This window comes from Triticum dicoccoides, unplaced genomic scaffold (assembly GCF_002162155.2).
Source record: "Triticum dicoccoides isolate Atlit2015 ecotype Zavitan unplaced genomic scaffold, WEW_v2.0 scaffold16131, whole genome shotgun sequence".
Classification (NCBI taxonomy): domain Eukaryota; kingdom Viridiplantae; phylum Streptophyta; class Magnoliopsida; order Poales; family Poaceae; genus Triticum; species Triticum dicoccoides.
In genome coordinates, this window is record NW_021215392.1 from 54,576 (window position 1) to 74,002 (window position 19,427).

The 19,427-nt window shown below is 42.2% G+C and overlaps 1 pseudogene; it reads right to left on the reverse strand.

Moving 5' to 3' along the window:
- Positions 1 to 4,015: 4,015 nt before the first annotated feature.
- LOC119344257 lies at positions 4,016 to 12,193 on the reverse strand (annotated as a pseudogene).
- Positions 12,194 to 19,427: the final 7,234 nt, after the last annotated feature.

Consider the following 19,427-nt stretch of genomic DNA (forward strand, 5'->3'; position numbering starts at 1 on the left):
GAATCAAGCTTACAGAATTCCAAGTTCCGCAACAATCAAAATATGTATCCAAAGCAATTTTAGGATGAACAGAAAATCATCTTCTTGCATTAATTAATTATAGGAAAGTATTTTATCATGTGGAACAGTAAGAATATCCGTGGACATAATAAAGTGAAAATTGCTATGAAGTTTTATAGTCTCCATATGATTTGTTTGAATTGATTCTATAACATGTAAATAGTTTTTTCGCATGTTGTTAGTACACTAAAAATTGCACATCCTTCTACATGGTGATAAGATAGCACTTTACTTACAAAAGTAAAATGAAATTCTCTCTAAAAGAATTGTACCACTGGAATCACTGCCTACTTGCTTATCTTGAAGTAAGGTATGCATTGGTATGACTTCTAGTTGACATATATTCCGCAATGAAGTTGGCAATATGTTTATCTGAGCTTCCTCCTTCCTATGTTGCATCCTTGGCCTTTTGCATCCGCTTTGCCGATTTTGTTTTGTACTCATCCTTCTATCCTTGTCCCCTTCTGTACTCACACGCCCATGCCCCACGCGCTCTCCGCATACTTTGCTATGGTGGGTTGGTCTGCCCAAAGTGGGATTCCCACAAGAGGAACACCACTAACAACTGCCTCCAACGTCGAGTTCCACCCACAGTGGGCAACAAAGCGACCTACATGTATATTCGTGAATTTAAATCTGAACAGTTGTCCTTATTTTAGTACTTTGTAAAACCTTTTTATATTCTTGTACATAAAAATAAAACAAATGTATTTTGTGTTACCATATCAATAGCCTTGTGTGACAAAACCTCAAGTTGGGGGTAGCACTCAACAGTTGATCCATTATTCACACATCTCACCTTGAGTTCTACAGATAACTTGTGTGACTTGTTGGATCTGACAACCCCAAAAAAGGGTTGGGCAAAATTGCATAGTCCATTGTGATTCTCATCCAACTGGGTTGCGTCATAGTTAGAGACGGTCCCATAGGATACAAGCACAATACAGGAAATGCGGTGCTTCTCTACCCAATCCATATACGTTCCATCACCACTGAACAAGTTGAAACCATAAGACTTGTTGGATGATAGGTTGGGCCTATCATCTTAGCTCTCCATGTTAACTCCATGTACTCTGCCTCCTGCTCGGTTGGCAAATTTTGAAAGATCAAATTTCATCTAAAACCGACGAGAAAGAATCAAGTATAGATATGTCATACTCAGAGGAGCGTATTTGTTCGTTCCTGCCCATATGAATCGATTCACATGATCAATCTGATGTGACATAATTAATAGTGGAGGGTAGAACACATGTATGTAATGGTTGTGCAGGTACTTGTAGCACATGAGGCCCTTATCCGCCTCAGACAGTTTAAACTGAATTGCAGTTTGCACCCTCCTTACGATTAGAAATGTGGAACAAAAGATGATAGAGTAGTTGACAATGTCCTCCTTACGCCCTGTCATGTGTCAAACCATGTGTCTACAACGCTAGTGTGGCGCATTACTCCTCTTAAATAAAGAAATAAAATATACAATGTTAATTGACAAAAAGCAATATGTGGTTTCTTGTTATGATATGTATCGCTGATGAATGCAGTAAAAATTCACATTTGTAGTTCATTTGTCACGTTTTCCAGTCCGGTGATTCCTGGTTTGCTGAAAGATTCCAGTGACCTCGAGTTGCACAACGCTACATATGAAGTTTGACTAAAAAGGAAAAAAATACCCAGTGGAACTTTGGTCTAGGCGCATCCAGATTGAAAAAATACATTTTAAAAATAGCAAAAGAGAATACCGAATAATTCTGTGTGACGAACATGCTCTAGTGTTTTACTCATGTGTAAAGTTTCGAGAAGAAATGACGTGGTCTTCTTGTATGAAAAAAAACAAAATCAAATTTACATAAAAGGTGTGACGAACATGCTCTAGTGTTATACTCATGTGTAAAGTTTTGAGAAGAAACGACATGGTCTTCTTGTGTGAAAAAAAACAAAATTAAATTTCCATAAAAGGTACTATTCAAGAGTACATGGAGTTCGACAACAGAAGCAATTGTCACCGGTGTAATTATTGTCGCAATATCATAATGGGCAGACAAATGTAACCGCCCGCCACAAAGTATGTGGAGAGCAGATGGGTAGTCAGCTTGCGTCCATGTCGAAATGAGAAGGACTTGGTGAGAAGGGATGGGATGAAGACGTGCATCAAGGAGGTGATAGGTGGGGAGGAGTACAAGAAGGATGTTTCTAAGTGGATGCAGGAAGGAGAGCGCTCTGATAAGAATATTGCAGATTTTGCAGTGAAGAATTTATCGAACTAAGACAATTTTTAGTCTAGAAAGATCTTCCCAAGTTCCTTAGCCTACACTGAATGTTCGAGTCCTTTGTTCTTAAATCGATCTGTATAATGAAATCAAGTGGTAGCTGAAAACTAGTACTTGTGAAATAGAGTTACTTTTGTTGTAAAATCAAGCAGTTGCTAGAAACTACTTGTTGGAGATAGGAAGGAGCAAAATGAGATCATCTGATTCAGTATAGCAATGCTGTGGGATCCAGACTTTTGAAGCCTGAATTTGGGATTTTCTCACGTGTTCCTAGCAGAGCATATATGAACATAAAAAATAAGCTCATTTTGGTTTAGAGAATCATGCAGGTCATTCATATGTTGCTAGCAGACGTCAAAGGATTCATATGCAAAGTAATGGATCCTCAATACCAAAAATATTTTACATTGCACATCAGTACGCTTCTTCTTTGCTTATGTCAAGAATCAGTGCAATGTAAAATTATAAATCAAGGAAATTTTCTAACAAAATGATAAAAGGTATAAGAGTACCACAGGTAACAATATTTTTTTAATAACTGATGTAGTCTAATAATATTGATAAGCTCAATCAAACATGCAGGGAAGGCCAAAAATGAAATGGTACCGGTGTTTCAAGCTATATTGGCCAAAGATATTTAACCATGAAGTTCAAAGACATGTATAATCAAAACAATGCATGCCTAAAGACCATTGTTCTGATGATAATTGATCTGCATGATGATTAGGAGGACATGATCCACAAAATACATATAAAACATGCTGCCGCAATCAAAAAGTTTTAAGGAGCATATACTATGGGAAACTGATGACACAGGTAAAGCAGCAAGCAAGCTAACGTTAGTCCATAGTATTTCTGACTCTCACCAAACATCGGACCACGAATTTAACATAAAATCTGCAACGTAATACCACCAAAGTCAGGTGCCAAAAGAAGCAGATACCAAAAAAACTCCATTGCCCCACACAGGCCCGAGCCCATGGGGGTGCAACCTGTGCGCCGGCACAGGGCCCCCAGTTTTTAGGGGCCTCAGATTTTGTACGCACGGCTAGGCAAAGTCCAATTGGCTGGGTCTTTTATCCTTTGTACACGAGCCTCCTTCCGTCTTTCCTCTGGGTGAAACAGGCCCCGATTGGGACGTGCGGCTCATCCAGCAATCGATCTGCCTTCTCTCCAGAAAAGCGATCGATCTGCCTAAGAAAAATAAAATCCAGCGATCCATTGAGACGAACAAAGCCAATCTATTAATTTTCTCCTCCGGCGGCCGAGTTAAGCTAAATTGCAGGTTATATCCATTCTTCGGTCTCCTCCTTACATCAGGAGAGCAGGACCACGAACGGCAGCGAGGCAGGGAGGACATGAAGGAATGGAAGGTTCAAGCCATCTTCCGATCTCCAATTTCTTAAGCATCGTCGCTTTGATAACCGGCGACCACGTGAGGCCTTGATTGTGAGTTGCAATTTGCGTCCGCTATTTAGTTCTGCAAAATTCTTCTAGCTATTTATTTTTTTCATCTATTAGGCGTCTCGTATTGCAAGATCCAAGTCATGTCTTTGATTAGAAAACATGAATCTGGTTACCAAAAGCGTAGAAAGAAACAAAAAAAATCAAAGATTTAGTGAGGTAAGGCCCATTTTCGAGTTTGGCACAGGGCCTCGGATTTTGCCGGCTCGGCCCTGGCCCCACAGATATTAAGCTATGTTGTGAACCTCCACCATTGTGAAAGGGTCCTCAAAGGAGTAATCGGTTCCTTTCTTGAAGCTCCAGGGCTTGCCTCCTTCAGGACATGTGCTCCCGAGAAGCAACATTTGGCAGGATCTACTGGCCATCTTATTAGAAGCTTTCTCCAATTTAGAAGTCGCCTCATCCATCGAGAATGACGTGAAGCTCGGGTTAGCCATGGAGATGGACGCAGTCCTCAGTGCCCTCGCACTCTAGAAGGACTTGAGAAAGGCAACCTCCCCGAGCTCCCCTCAGAATTCTCTGTAAGAGAACACCTTGATGCACGACTTGATGCATTCAGTGGGCTTGGCCAGCTTCCAAAAGTTGAGGTTCAGCCTGGCACTGTCAGCTTCATAATCACATTTTTCGGACTGCAGGAAAAAAGCACTTCAATCACTCACAGTTCAGCTTCAATGAATCATGCTGAGTATATAATACCAATACATGCGATGCAAATTAATACTCCCTCCGTTGCATAATTCTTGTCATGATTGGGGGTTTAGTTCAAATTTGAACTAAAACCACGACAAAAATTATGAAACAGAGGGAGTACCACGTAGTGCTTCATGTTAATTGAAAAGCGGCAGATATTGTGCAGTGAAACAAACATCATAACATGCATACATAAATGTTGGTTCTAATATATGGGAGAGATATGACATGCCAATGCTTTCCATGCATGAAGCTAGACGGAGTACCAACAACAACTAAGGCGGGCCTCATGATTACAGTTCATGCATAACAATTACGAAGTGAGGCAACACATTCGAGCCGCAGTGTAGCTCCCCTAACACGTGCAAAATTTACCAAATACATTCTTCAAGAAGAATTTTCATGACACCTTCTTTGTAATTAGTTAATCAGACATAACTGGCTGATAAAATGCGGCATAGAAACAAAGCAACAATATGATATTATGGCATGCAACACAGACCTCCAACAAACTGGTGGCAGCAATGTGCAACCCAGTTTCATACCAAATGTCACAACTTACTGAAATTAACATGCAATCCGAGCATTATCATTTGGTACTCTATTCTCCATGGCTAAGAATAAATAGAAGCCTGACCAGAACTTTGTAGTAATTAGTGAGTCGGACATGACTAATTGCAGATGTAGTCTAGTAGCAATGCATTAAGCTGGCATTACGGTAATACCACGCAATTCACCAGCAAACTATAGGCAGGAATAGGAATGTGCAAGGTAATTATATATAAGTTTCATGAGTCTGAAACAAGCACTGCATGCCACTTGCAACATTCGCAGCAGAAATACAGGTCCTGAAGGGGGAGAATGCCTTCCTAAAGTTGGTGTAGTTGAGTAGAGAAAACCTGATTGCTGATAATAAATGGAACGCTTGGCATTTAAATTACAACTGATTAAAGATGTAACATATCATTTATGTTTGATTAAATAAACATAGGAATCACATTTCACAAGAAAAGAAACCAGAAGCACTCTGATGATCATTGACTGGATAGAGCAATGCAAATCAATGATCATTACTTTCACACATGAAATTAATTAGCAGAAAGTAACAACTACCAGTAGCCAACTACCAAGTAAGAAGTAACACGCATGAAAGATCAGAAATTGATATGATGTATGCACTATGCAGTCTCTCATGTTTGTTATTCGCATATAACAAGTTGCAGAGTATCTCCAAAGATCTCATTCAACTATGCATGTGCTTGCTACCATTGTCGATCGCAACTAAAACATGGTCCGGTCAATCAATGCTGTTGCTGAAGAAATCAAACACATATTCTCCATTGATGAAAATTCTGTAAGATGGGGGCCCTGACAAGTGCATAGTTTACCAAATATAGCCATGATGGAGGTCCTAACCATGTGCATATTTTGTGAAATGTGTTCTTTAACACAAAATTCCAGATGTGAACCATGAAAAATATCTTGCTATTAAATATTAATTAACCATAAAGAAGCACCTGATATGACACCGTTTAGAGTAATATGATAAACTACACATGCCTCCAAAAAATTGTAGGTAGCAATGTGTTGGTTTGTCATGTGTAAATTCCGTAAGTCCGAAAGGAGCACTGCATGCCACTTACAACATCAACAACATGAATATTGCCAAGTAGTATGATATATGACCACGGTGAGAGATGCTATAACAATAGATTAAGAAGGAAAGCATTGACATCAGGAGAATTGCATAGTACATTATCTACAATTAATTAATCAAAAGCTTAAACCACACCATCTGCAGTGAACAAAATCTGCTGCTACAAATGGAATTCGCTATGAATGTAAGCAAAACATGAAATGGAAAGAAAAATATAGTAATGTGCAGTGCCTTCAAATTGGGAAAGCAGCCGAGGAAGGAGAGAACCATCTTTCCATCGGTGTGGTTTCCGAAACGCACATTCAGACTCAGGATCTTGACGCTGGTTGCCATGGTGCTTGGGCTCGCCTTCATCCCGCCCTGCAGGAAAGAACCCAAATTAACAAAAAACAAAAAAATCTAATATTTAGTCATGGACCTCCATGAGCTGGACATTTTGCTAACTGAACAAAAAATGTTAGAATGCCAACAGGGGATGTATGTACCATGAAGATGCCGTCTCGGATCTCTAGGATGGTGCTCCCCGGTTCCAAGATTCCTATTGCGTGCAGCTTGGGAGCATCACCAATCCTCACCATGGTGGACAAGCCACCGGCATTGCTCCGAAAATCCTCCAGGATGAGCCACTCGAGGCGAGGAGCCTTTACCATCGCGATGTCCTCCAGGACGGAGCCGCAAATTTGGACGCACCGGAGGCTGTGGCCGACGAGGCGAAGGTGCAACCCCTTGTTGCATCCATGGATGTTGAGGGTCGCCAGGACGGGGCTCTTGGTGACGACCAAGTCGATGTCCCCGTCTTCCATGATGACGCTGCAGATGCCGAGCTCCCGGAGATGGGGGAAGGAGGTGTGGCGCAGCAACCTGGCCACGTCCGGGAACTTCCAGAGGCTGATGTAGAGGCAGGTGAGGGTGGTGACGGTGAAGAGCGCCACCGGGAGGGGCACGTCTGATAAGTCTCCGTCGTATCTATAATTTTTGATTGTTGCATGCCAATATTATATCACTTTCACATACTTTTGGCAACTTTTTATATGATTTATTGGACTAACCTATTGATCTAGTGTCCAGTGCCAGTCCTGTTTTCTGTATGTTTTTTGTATTGCAGAGTATCCATATCAAACGAAGTCCAAATGCAATAGAATTTCACAGAGAATTATTTTGAAATATATGTGATTTTTGGGAGTTGGAATCACCGTATGGAGGCCCGTGGTGGGCACAACCCACCAGGGCGCGCCAGAGGAGCCAGGCGTGCCGTGGTGGGTTGTTCTCACCTCGTACGTCAGTTGGACCTCTACTTCGGGCACAAGGAAGCTTATATCCGGAAAAAATCATGTTAAAACCTTAGCGCAATCGGAGTTAAGAATCTCCGGGAATATAAGAAACGGTTTTCGGCTAGATCTGGGGAACGCGAAACATAAGAGAACGGAGAGGGAGATCCAATCTTGGAGGGGATCCCGCCCCTCCGCCATGCTACCTCTTGAGCATGCGTTGGTTTTCCCCGAAGAGGAAGGGATGATGCGGCAAAGTAGCGTAAGTATTTCCCTCAGTTTTTGAGAACCAAGGTATCAATCCAGTAGGAGGCTACGCGTTAGTCCCTCATACCTGCACAAAACAGATAAATCCTCGCAACCAACGCAAATAGGGGTTGTCAATCCCTACTTGGCCACTTACGAGAGTGAGATCTGATAGATATGATAAGATAATATTTTTGGTATTTTTATGGTAAAGATGCAAAGTAAAATAAAAGCAAAGTAAAAGCAAAAGGAAATAACTAAGTATTGATAGATTAATATGATGAAGATAGACCCGGGGGGCCATAGGTTTCACTTGTGGCTTCTCTCGAGAGCATACGTATTCTATGGTGGGTAAATAAATTACTGTTGAGGAATTGACAGAATTGAGCATAGTTGTGAGAATATCTAGGTATGATCATGTATATAGGCATCATGTTCGAGACAAGTAGACCGACTCCTGCCTGCATCTACTACTATTACTTCACTCATCGACCGCTATCCAGCATGCATCTAGAGTATTAAGTTAATGAAAACAAAGTAATGCCTTAAGCAAGATGACATGATGTAGAGGGATAAACTCATGCAATATGATGAAAATCCCATCTTGTTATCCTCAATGGCAAAAATACAATACGTGCCTTGCTGCCCCTACTGTCACTGGGAAAGGACACCCCAAGATTGAACCCAAAGCTAAGCACTTCTGCCATTGCAAGAAAGATCAATCTAGTAGGCCAAACCAAACTGATAATTTGAAGAGACTTACAAAGATAACCAATCATAGATAAAAGAATTCAGAGAAGATTCAAATATTGTTCATAGAGAGACTTGATCATAAACCCACAATTCATCGGTCTCAACAAACACATCGCAAAAAGAAGATTACATCGAATAGATCTCCACAAGAGAGGGGGAGAACTTTGTATTGAGATCCAAAAAGAGAGAAGAAGCCATCAAGCTACTAACTACGGACCCATAGGTCTGAAGTAAACTACTCACACTTCATCGGAGGGGCTATGGTGTTGATGTACAAGCCATCCGTGACCAATTCCCCCTCCAGCGGAGCTCCGGAACAGGCCCCAAGATGGGATCTCATGGATACAAAAAGTTGTGGCGGTGGAATTACGGTTTTGGCTCCGTATCTGATCGTTTGGGGGTACGTAGGTATATATAGGAGGAAGGAGTACGTCGGTGGAGGAACAGGGGGCCCACGAGGATGGAGGGTGCGCCTGGTGGCGGTGGGCGCGCCCCCCTACCTCGTGGCTTCCTCTTTTGTGTCTTGACGTAGGGTCCAAGTCTCCTGGGTTTTGTTCGTTGAGAAAATCACGTTCCCGAAGGTTTCATTCCGTTTGGACTCCATTTGATATTCCTTTTCTTCGAAACCCTAAAACAGGCAAAAAATAACAATTCTAGGCTGGGCCTCCGATTAATAGGTTAGTCCCAAAAATAATATAAAAGTGGATAATAAAGCCCAATAATGTCCAAAACAGTAATAATATGGCATGAAGCAATCAAAAATTATAGATACGTTGGAGACGTATCAAGCATCCCCAAGCTTAATTCCTGCTCGTCCTCGAGTAGGTAAATGATAAAAATAGAATTTTTGATGCGGAGTGCTACTTGGCATAATTTCAATGTAATTCTTCTTAATTGTGATATGAATATTTGTTGGGGAACGTAGTAATAATTCAAAATTTCCCTACATGTCACCAAGATCAATCTAGGAGATGCTAGCAACGAGAGAGAGAGGGAGTGCATTTTCATACACTTGAAGATCGCTAAGCAGAAGCGTTACAAAGAACGCGGTTGATGGAGTTGTACTCGTGGCGATTCAAATCGTGGAAGATCCGATCTAGCGCCAAATGGACGACGCCTCTGCGTTCAACACACATACAGCCCGGGGACGTCTCCTCCTTCTTGATCCAGCAAGGGGAGAGGAGAAGTTGAGGGAGAACTCCAGCAACACGACGGCATGGTGGCGATGGAGCTCGTGGTTCTCCGGCAGGGCTTCGCCAAGCATTGCGGAAGAGGAGGAGGAGTTGGAGGAGGAGAGGGCTGCGCCAGGGAAGGGGGTGCGGCTGCCCTCTCTCTCCCTCACTATATATAGGGGGAAGGGTGGAGGAGGTGCCCTAGGGTTCCCTAGGGGAGGGGTGGCAGCCACAGGGGAAACCCTAGATGGGTTTGGGCGCCCCCACCCCTAGGAAACTTGCCCCCCAAGCCGAGAGGGGTGGCTGCCCTAGGGGAGGCGCCCCCACCTCTCCACGTTACGTGAGATGGGGTGGGAGGGGCGCACAACCCCTTAGTGGGCTGATGTGGCCCCTACCCTTGGCCCATAAGGCCCCCCAACGCTTGTCGGGGCCTCGAAAACACCTTTCGGTCACGCTGGTCGTCACCCGGTACTCCCAGAACAATTCCGGACTCCAATAACCTTCGTCCAATATATTGATCTTCACCTGCGGACCATTCCGGGGTTCCTCGTCACGTCCTGGATCTCATCCGGGACTCCAACAACCTTAGGTAACCACATACTATTTCCCATAACAAATCTAGTGTCACCGAACCTTAAGTGTGTAGACCCTGCGGGTTCGGGAACCATGCAGACATGACCGACACATCTCTCCGACCAATAACCAATAGCGGGATCTGGATACCCATATTGGCTCCCACATGTTCCACGGTGATCTCATCGGATGAACCACGATGTCAAGGATTCAATCAATCCCGTATACAATTCCCTTTGTCTATCGGTATGTTACTTGCCCAAGATTCGATTGTCGGTATACCCATACCTCGTTCAATCTCATTATCGGCAAGTCTCTTTACTCGTTCCGTAACGCATGATCCAATGGCTAACTCCTTAGCCACATAGAGCTCATTATGATGATGCATTACCGAGTGGGCCCAGAGATACCTCTCCGTCATACGGAGTGACAAATCCCAGTCTCGATTCGTGCCAACCCAACAGACACTTTCGGAGATACCTGTAGTGCACCTTTATAGCCACCCAGTTACATTGTGACGTTTGGTACACCCAAAGCATTGCTACGGTATCTGGGAGTTGCAAAATCTCATGGTCTAAGGAAATGATACTTGACATTAGAAAAGCTTTAGCAAACGAACTACACGATCTTGTGCTATGCTTAGGATTGGGTCTTGTCCATCACATCATTCTCCTAATGATTTGATGCCGTTATCAATGACATCCAATGTCCATGGTCAGGAAACCATGACCATCTATTGATCAACGAGCTAGTCAACTAGAGGCTTACTAGGGACATGTTGTGGTCTATGTATTCACACATGTATTACGGTTTCCGGGTAATACAATTATAGCATGAACAATAGACAATTATCATGAACAAGGAAATGCAATAATAACCATTTTATTATTGCCTCTAGGGCATATTTCCAACAGTCTCCCACTTGCACTAGAGTCAATAATCTAGTTCACATCACAATGTGATTGTAATGAATCCAACACCCATGGGGTTTGTTCATATCTCGCTTGTGAGAGAGGTTTATTAGTCAATGGGTCTGAACCTTTTAGATCCATGTGTGCTTTAGAAATCTCTCTGTCATCTTGTAGATGCAGCTACCACGCGCTACTTGGAGCTATTCCAAATAACCGCTCTACTATACGAATCCGGTTTACTCCTCAGAGTCATCCGGATTAATGTCAAAGTTTGCATCGACGTAACCCTTTACGACGAACTCTTTTACCACCTCCATAATCGAGAAAATTCCTTAGTCCACTAGTTACTAAGGATAAGTTCGACCGCTGTCATGTGATCCATTCCTGGATCACTCTTGTACCCCTTGACTGACTCATGGCAAGGCACACTTCAGGTGCGGTACACAACATAGCATACTGTAGAGCCTACGTCTAAAGCATAGGGGATGACCTTCGTCCTTTCTCTCTCTTCTACCATGGTTAGGTCTTGAATCTTACTCAATGCTCACACCTTGTAACACTGCCAAGAACTCCTTCTTTGTTGATCTATTTTGAACTCCTTCAAAATCTTGTCACGGTATGCATTCATTTGAAAGTACTATTAAGCGTTTTGATCTATCCTTATAGATCTTGATGCTCAATGTTCAAGTAGCTTAATCCAGGTTTTCCATTGAAAAACACTTTTCAAATAACCTTTTATGCTTTCCAGAAATTCTACATCATTTCTGATCAACAAGATGTTAACAACATATACTCATCAAAAATTCTATAGTGCTCCCACTCACTTCTTTGGAAATACAAGTTTCTCATAAACTTTGTATAAACCCAAAATTTTTGATCATTTGATCGAAGCGTACATTCCCACTCCGAGATGCTTACTCCAGTCCTTAGAAGGATTGCTGGAGCTCTGCATACTTGTTAGCATCTTTCAGGATTGACAAAACCTTCTGGTTGTATCACATACAACCTTTCCTCAAGAAAATCGTCGAGGAAACAATGTTTTGACATCCTATCTGCAAGATTTCATAAATAATGCAGTAACTACTAACATAATTCCAACAGGCTCTTAGCATCATTACGAGTGAGAAAGTCTCATCGTAGTCAACTCCTTGAACTTGTCAAAAAACATCTTAACGACAAGTCGAGCTTTCTTAATGGTGACACTTACCACCATTATCCGTCTTCCTTTTAAAATCCATCTGCACCCAACAACCTTACGAGCATCAAGTAGTTCTTCCAAAGTCTATACTTTGTTTTTATACATGGATCCTCTCTCGGATTTTATGGCCTCGAGCCATTCATCGGAATCTGGGCCCACCATCGATTCTCCATTGCTCGTAGGTTCATTGTTGTCTAGCAACATGACGTCCAAGACAGGATTACGTGCCACTCTGAAGTAGTACGCATCCTAGTCGACCATGAGGTTTGGTAGTGACTTGATCCGAAGTTTCATGATCATATCATAAGCTTCCACTTCAATTGGTGTAGGTGCCACAGGAACAACTTCCTGTGCCCTGCTACACACTAGTTGAAGTGACGGTTCAATAACCTCATCAAGTCTCCATCATCCTCCCACTCAATTCTTTCGAGAGAAACTTTTCCTCGAGAAAGGACCCATTTCTAGAAACAATCACTTTTGCTTCCGGATCTGAAATAGGAGGTATACCCAACTGTTTTGGGTATTCTATGAAGATGCATTTATCCGCTTTGGGTTCGAGCTTATCAGCCTGAAACTTTTTCACATAAGTGTTGCAGCCCAAAATTTTAAGAAACGACAACTTAGGTTTTTCTAAACCATAGTTCATACGGTGTCATCTCAACGGAATTGCGTGGTGCCCTATTTAAAGTGAATGCGGTTGTCTCTAATGCCTAACCCATAAACGATAGTGGTAACTCGATAAGAGACATCATGGTATGCACCATATCCAATAGGGTGCAGTTATGATGTTCGGATACACCATCACACTATGGTGTTCCAGGCGGTATTAGTTGTGAAACAATTTCCACAATGTCTTAATTGTGTGCCAAACTCATAACTCAGATATTCATCTCTATGATCATATCATAGACATTTTATCCTCTTTTCACGACGATCTTCAACTTCACTCTGAAATTACTTAAACCTTTCAATAATTCAGACTTGTGTTTCATCAAGTAAATATACTCAGCATCTACTCAAATCATCTGTGAAGTAAGAACATAATGATATCCTCTGCGTGCCTCATCACTCATTGGACTGCACACATCAAAATGTATTACTTCCAACAAGTTGCTTTCTTGTTCCATCTTACTGAAAACGAGGTCTTTCAGTCATCTTGCCCATGTGGTATGATTTGCATGTCTCAAGTGATTCAAAATCAAGTGAGTCCAAACGATCCATCTGTATGGAGTTTCTTCATGCATATCTACCAATAGACATGGTTCGCATGTCTCAATCTTTTCAAAAACGAGTGAGTCCAAAGATCCATCAACATGGAGCTTCTTCATGCGTTTTATACCAACATGACTCAAATGGCAGTGCCACAAGTATGTGGTACTATCATTACTATTTTATATCTTTTGGCATGAACATGTGTATCACTACGATCTAGATTTAATAAACCATTCATTTTAGGTGCAAGACCATTGAAGGTATTATTCAAATAAATAGAGTAACCATTATTCTCCTTAAATGAATAACCGTATGGCGATAAACATAATCCAATCATGTATATGCTCAACGCAAACACCAAATAACAATTATTTCAGTTTAACACCAATCCCGATGGTAGAGGGAGCGTGCGATGTTTGATCACATCAACCTTGGAAACACTTCCAACACATATCGTCATCTCACCTTTAGCTAGTCTCCATAGCCTTTTATTTCGAGTTACTAACACTTAGCAACCAAACCGGTATTTATTACCCTGGTGCTACTAGGAGTACTAGTAAAGTACACAATAATATAACGTATATTCAAAATACATCTGTCGACCTTGCCAGCCTTCTCATCTACCAAGTATCTAGGGTAGTTGTGCTTCAGTGACCGTTCCACTCATTACAGAAGCACTTAGTCTCGGGTTTGGGTTCAACCTTGGGTTTCTTCACTAGAGCAGCAACTGATTTGCCATTTCATGAAGTATCCCTTCTTTCCCTTGCCCTTCTTGAAACCAGTGGTTTAACCATCAACAATTGATGCTCCTACTTGATTTCTATTTTCGCAGTGTCAAACATTGCGAGTTGCTCAAGGATCATTATGTCTATCCCTGATATGTTATAGTTCATCATAAAGCTCTAATAGCTTGGTGGAAGTGACTATGGAGAACCATCACTATCTCATTTGAAAGATTAACTCGCACTCGATTCAAGCGATTGTAGTACTTAGACAATCTGAGCACATGCTCAATGATTGAGCTTTTCTCCCTTAGTTTGCAGGCTTAAGAAACTTGTCAGAGGTCTCATACCTCTTGACGTGGGCACTAGTCTGAAATCCCAATTTCAATCTTTGGAACATCTCATATGTTCTGCGACGTTTCAAAAGCGTCTTTGGTGCCACAATTCTAAACCATTTGGATTACGCACTGAACTATCACATAGTCATCAAAACGTGTATATCAGATGTTTCCCAACATCTACAGAGACGCTCGAGGTTCAGCACACTGAGCGGTGCATTAAGGACATAATCCTTCTGTGCAACAATGAGGACAATCCTCAGTTTACGGACGCAGTCCGCATAATTGCTACTATGAACTCTCAACTAAATTTTCTCTAGGAACATATCTAAAACAATAGAACCAAAGCGTGAGCTATGACATAATTTGCAAAGACCTTTTGACTATGTTCATGATAATTAAGTTCATCTAATCAAATTATTTAATGAACTCCCACTTAGACATCCCTCTAGTCATCTAAGTGATCCATGATCCGAGTTAACTAGGACATGTCCGATCATCACGTGAGACGGACTAGTCATCATCGGTGAACATCTTCATGTTGATTGTATCTTTTATACGACTCATGTTCGACCTTTCGGTCTTTCGTGTTCCTGTTGGGTTTCGTAGTAATTTCAAAAAATTTCCTACGCACACGCAAGATCATGTGATGCATAGCAACGAGGGGAGAGTGTGATCTACATACCTAGTAGATCGACAACGGAAGCATTTGGTTGATGTAGTCGTACGTCTTCACGATCCGACCGATCAAGCACCGAAACTACGGCACCTCCGAGTTCGAGCACACGTTCAGCTCGATGACGATCCCCGGACTCCGATCCAGCAAAGTGTCGGGGAAGAGTTCCGTCAGCATGACGGCGTGGTGACGATCTTTATGTACTACAGCAGCAGGGCTTCGCCTAAACTCCGCTACAGTATTATCGAGGACTATGGTGGCTGGGGGCGCCGCACATGGCTAAGGAATAGATTACGTGGATCAACTTGTGTGTTTCTGGGGTGCCCCTGCCTCCGTATATAAAGGACTAGAGGGGGGAGGCTGGCCGGCCAAGGGTGGCGCGCCAGGAGAGTCCTACTCCCTCTGGGAGTAGGATTCCCCCCCCCCCCCCAATCCTAGTTGGAATAGGATTCGCGGAGGGGGAAAAGAGAGAGGGGGGACGGCCACCTCTCCTTGTCCTAATAGGACTAGGGGAGGGAGGGAGGCGTGCATCCCATCTTGGGCAGCCCCTTCTCTTTTCCACTAAGGCCCACTAAGGCCCATATAGCTCCCGGGGGGTTCCGGTAACCTCCCGGTACTCCGGTAAAATCCAGATTTCACCCGGAACACTTCTGATATCCAAACATAGGCTTCCAATATATCAATCTTTATGTCTCGACCATTTCGAGACTCCTCGCAATGTCCGTGATCACATCCGGGACTCCGAACAACCTTCGGTACATCAAAATGTATAAACTCATAATATAACTGTCATCGTAACCTTAAGCGTGCGGACCCTATGGGTTCGAGAACAATGTAGACATGACCGAGACATGTCTCCGGTCAATAACCAATAGCGGGACCTGGATGCCCATATTGGCTCCTACATATTCTACGAAGATCTTTATCGGTCAGACCGCATAACAACATACGTCGTTCCCTTTGTCATCGGTATGTTACTTGCCCGAGATTCAATCGTTGGTATCCCATACCTAGTTCAATCTCGTTGCTGGCAAGTCTCTTTACTCGTTCTGTACTACATCATCCGCAACTAACTCATTTAGTTGTAATGCTTGCAAGGCTTAAGTGATGTGCATTACCGAGAGGGCCCAGAGATACCTCTCCGATAATCGGAGTGACAAAACCTAATCTCGAAATACGCCAACCCAACATGTACCTTTGGAGACACCTGTAGTACTCCTTTATAATCACCCAGTTACGTTGTGACGTTTGGTAGTACCCAAAGTGTTCCTTGGTAAACGGGAGTTGCATAATCTCATAGTTACAGGAACATGTATAAGTCATGAAGAAAGCAATAGCAACACACTAAACGATCGGGTGCTAAGCTAATGGAATGGGTCATGTCAATCAGATCATTCACTTAATGATGTGATCCCGTTAATCAAATAACAACTCATTGTTTATGGTTAGGAAACATAACCATCTTTGATTAACGAGCTAGTCAAGTAGAGGCATACTAGTGACACTTTGTTTGTCTATGTATTCACACTTGTATTATGTTTCCGATTAATACAATTTTAGCATGAATAATAAACATTTATCATGATTATAATGAAATAAATAATAACTTTATTATTGCCTCTAGGGCATATTTCCTTCAATCTCCACTTGCACTAGAGTCAATAATCTAGATTACACAGTAATGATTCTAACACCCATGGAGCCTTGGTGTTGATCATGTTTTGCTTGTGGAAGAGGCTTAGTCAACGGGTCTGCAATATTCAGATCCATATGTATCTTGCAAATCTCTATGTCTCCCACCTGGACTAGATCCCGGATGGAATTGAAGCGTCTCTTGATGTGCTTGGTTCTCTTATGAAATTTGGATTCCTTTGCCAAGGCAATTGCACCAGTATTGTCACAGAAGATTTTCATTGGACCCGATGCACTAGGTATGACACCTAGATCGGATATGAACTCCTTCATCCAGACTCCTTCATTTGCTGCTTCCGAAGCAGCTATGTACTCCACTTCACATGTAGATCCCGCTACAACGCTTTGTTTAGAACTGCACCAACTTACAGCCCCACCGTTTAATGTAAACACGTATCCGGTTTGCGATTTAGAATCGTCCGGATCAGTGTCAAAGCTTGCATCAACGTAACCTTTTACGACGAGCTCTTTGTCACCTCCATATACGAGAAGCATATCCTTAGTCCTTTTCAGGTATTTTAGGATGTTCTTGACCGCTGTCCAGTGATCCACTCCTGGATTACTTTGGTACCTCCCTGCTAGACTTATAGCAAGGCACACATCAGGTCTGGTACACAGCATTGCATACATGATAGATCCTATCGCTGATGCATAGGGAACATCTTTCATATTCTCTCTATCTTCTGCAGTGGTCGGGCATTGAGTCTTACTCAATTTCACACCTTGTAACACAGGCAAGAATCCTTTCTTTTCTTGATCCATTTTGAACTTCTTCAAAATTTTGTCAAGGTATGTTGTTTGTGAAAGTCCAATTAAGCGTTTTGATCTATCTCTATAGATCTTAATGCCTAATATGTAAGCAGCTTCACTGAGGTCTTTCATTGAAAAACTCTTATTCAAGTATCCCTTTATGCTATCCAGAAATTCTATATCATTTCCAATTAATAATATGTCATCCGCATATAATATCAGAAATGCTACAGAGCTCCCACTCACTTTCTTGTAAATACAGGCTTCTCCAAAAGTTTGTATGAAACCAAATGCTTTGATCACACTATCAAAACGTTTATTCCAACTCCGAGAGGCTTGCACCAGTCCATAAATGGATCGCTGGAGCTTGCACACTTTGTTAGCTCCCTTTGGATTGACAAAACCTTCTGGTTGCATCATATACAACTCTTCTTCCAGAAATCCATTCAGGAATGCAGTTTTGACATCCATCTGCCAAATTTCATAATCATAAAATGCGGCAATTGCTAGCATGATTCGGACAGACTTAAGCATCACTACGGGTGAGAAGGTCTCATCATAGTCAATCCCTTGAACTTGCCGAAAACCTTTTGCAACAAGTCGAGCTTTGTAGACGGTAATATTACCGTCAGCGTCAGTCTTCTTCTTGAAGATCCATTTATTCTCAATTGCTTGCCGATCATCGGGCAAGTCAACCAAAGTCCATACTTTGTTCTCATACATGGATCCCATCTCAGATTTCATGGCTTCAAGCCACTTTGCGGAATCTGGGCTCACCATCGCTTCTTCATAGTTCGTAGGTTCATCATGATCTAGTAGCATGACTTCCAGAACGAGATTACCGTACCACTCTGGTGCGGATCTTACTCTGGTTGATCTACGAGGTTCAGTAGTATCTTGTTCTGAAGTTTCATGATCATCATCATTAGCTTCCTCACTAACTGGTGTAGGTGTCACAGAAACAGTTTTCTGTGATGCACTACTTTCCAATAAGGGAGCAGGTACAGTTACCTCGTCAAGTTCTACTTTCCTCCCACTCACTTCTTTCGAGAGAAACTCCTTCTCCAGAAAGTTTCCGAATTTAGCAACAAAAGTCTTGCCTTCGGATCTGTGATAGAAGGTGTATCCAATAGTTTCCTTTGGATATCCTATGAAGACACATTTCTCCGATTTGGGTTCGAGCTTATCAGGTTGAAGCTTTTTCACATAAGCATCGCAGCCCTAAACTTTCAGAAACGACAACTTTGGTTTCTTGCCAAACCACAGTTCATAAGGCGTCGTCTCAACGGATTTTGATGGTGCCCTATTTAACGTGAATGCGGCTGTCTCTAGAGCGTACCCCCAAAACGATAGCGGTAAATCAGTAAGAGACATCATAGATCGCACCATATCTAGTAAAGTACGATTACGACGTTTGGACACACCATTAAGCTGTGGTGTTCCAGGTGGCGTGAGTTGCGAAACTATTCCACAATTTTTCAAATGTACACCAAACTCGTAACTCAAATATTCTCCTCCACGATCAAATCATAGAAACTTTATTTTCTTGTTACGATGATTTTCAACTTCACTCTGAAATTCTTTGAACTTTTCAAATGTTTCAGACTTATGTTTCATTAAGTAGATATACCCATATCTGCTCAAATCATCTGTGAAGGTGAGAAAATAATGATATCCGCCACGAGCCTCAATATTCATCGGACCACATACATCTGTATGTATGATTTCCAACAAATCTGTTGCTCTCTCCATAGTACCGGAGAACGGTGTTTTGGTCATCT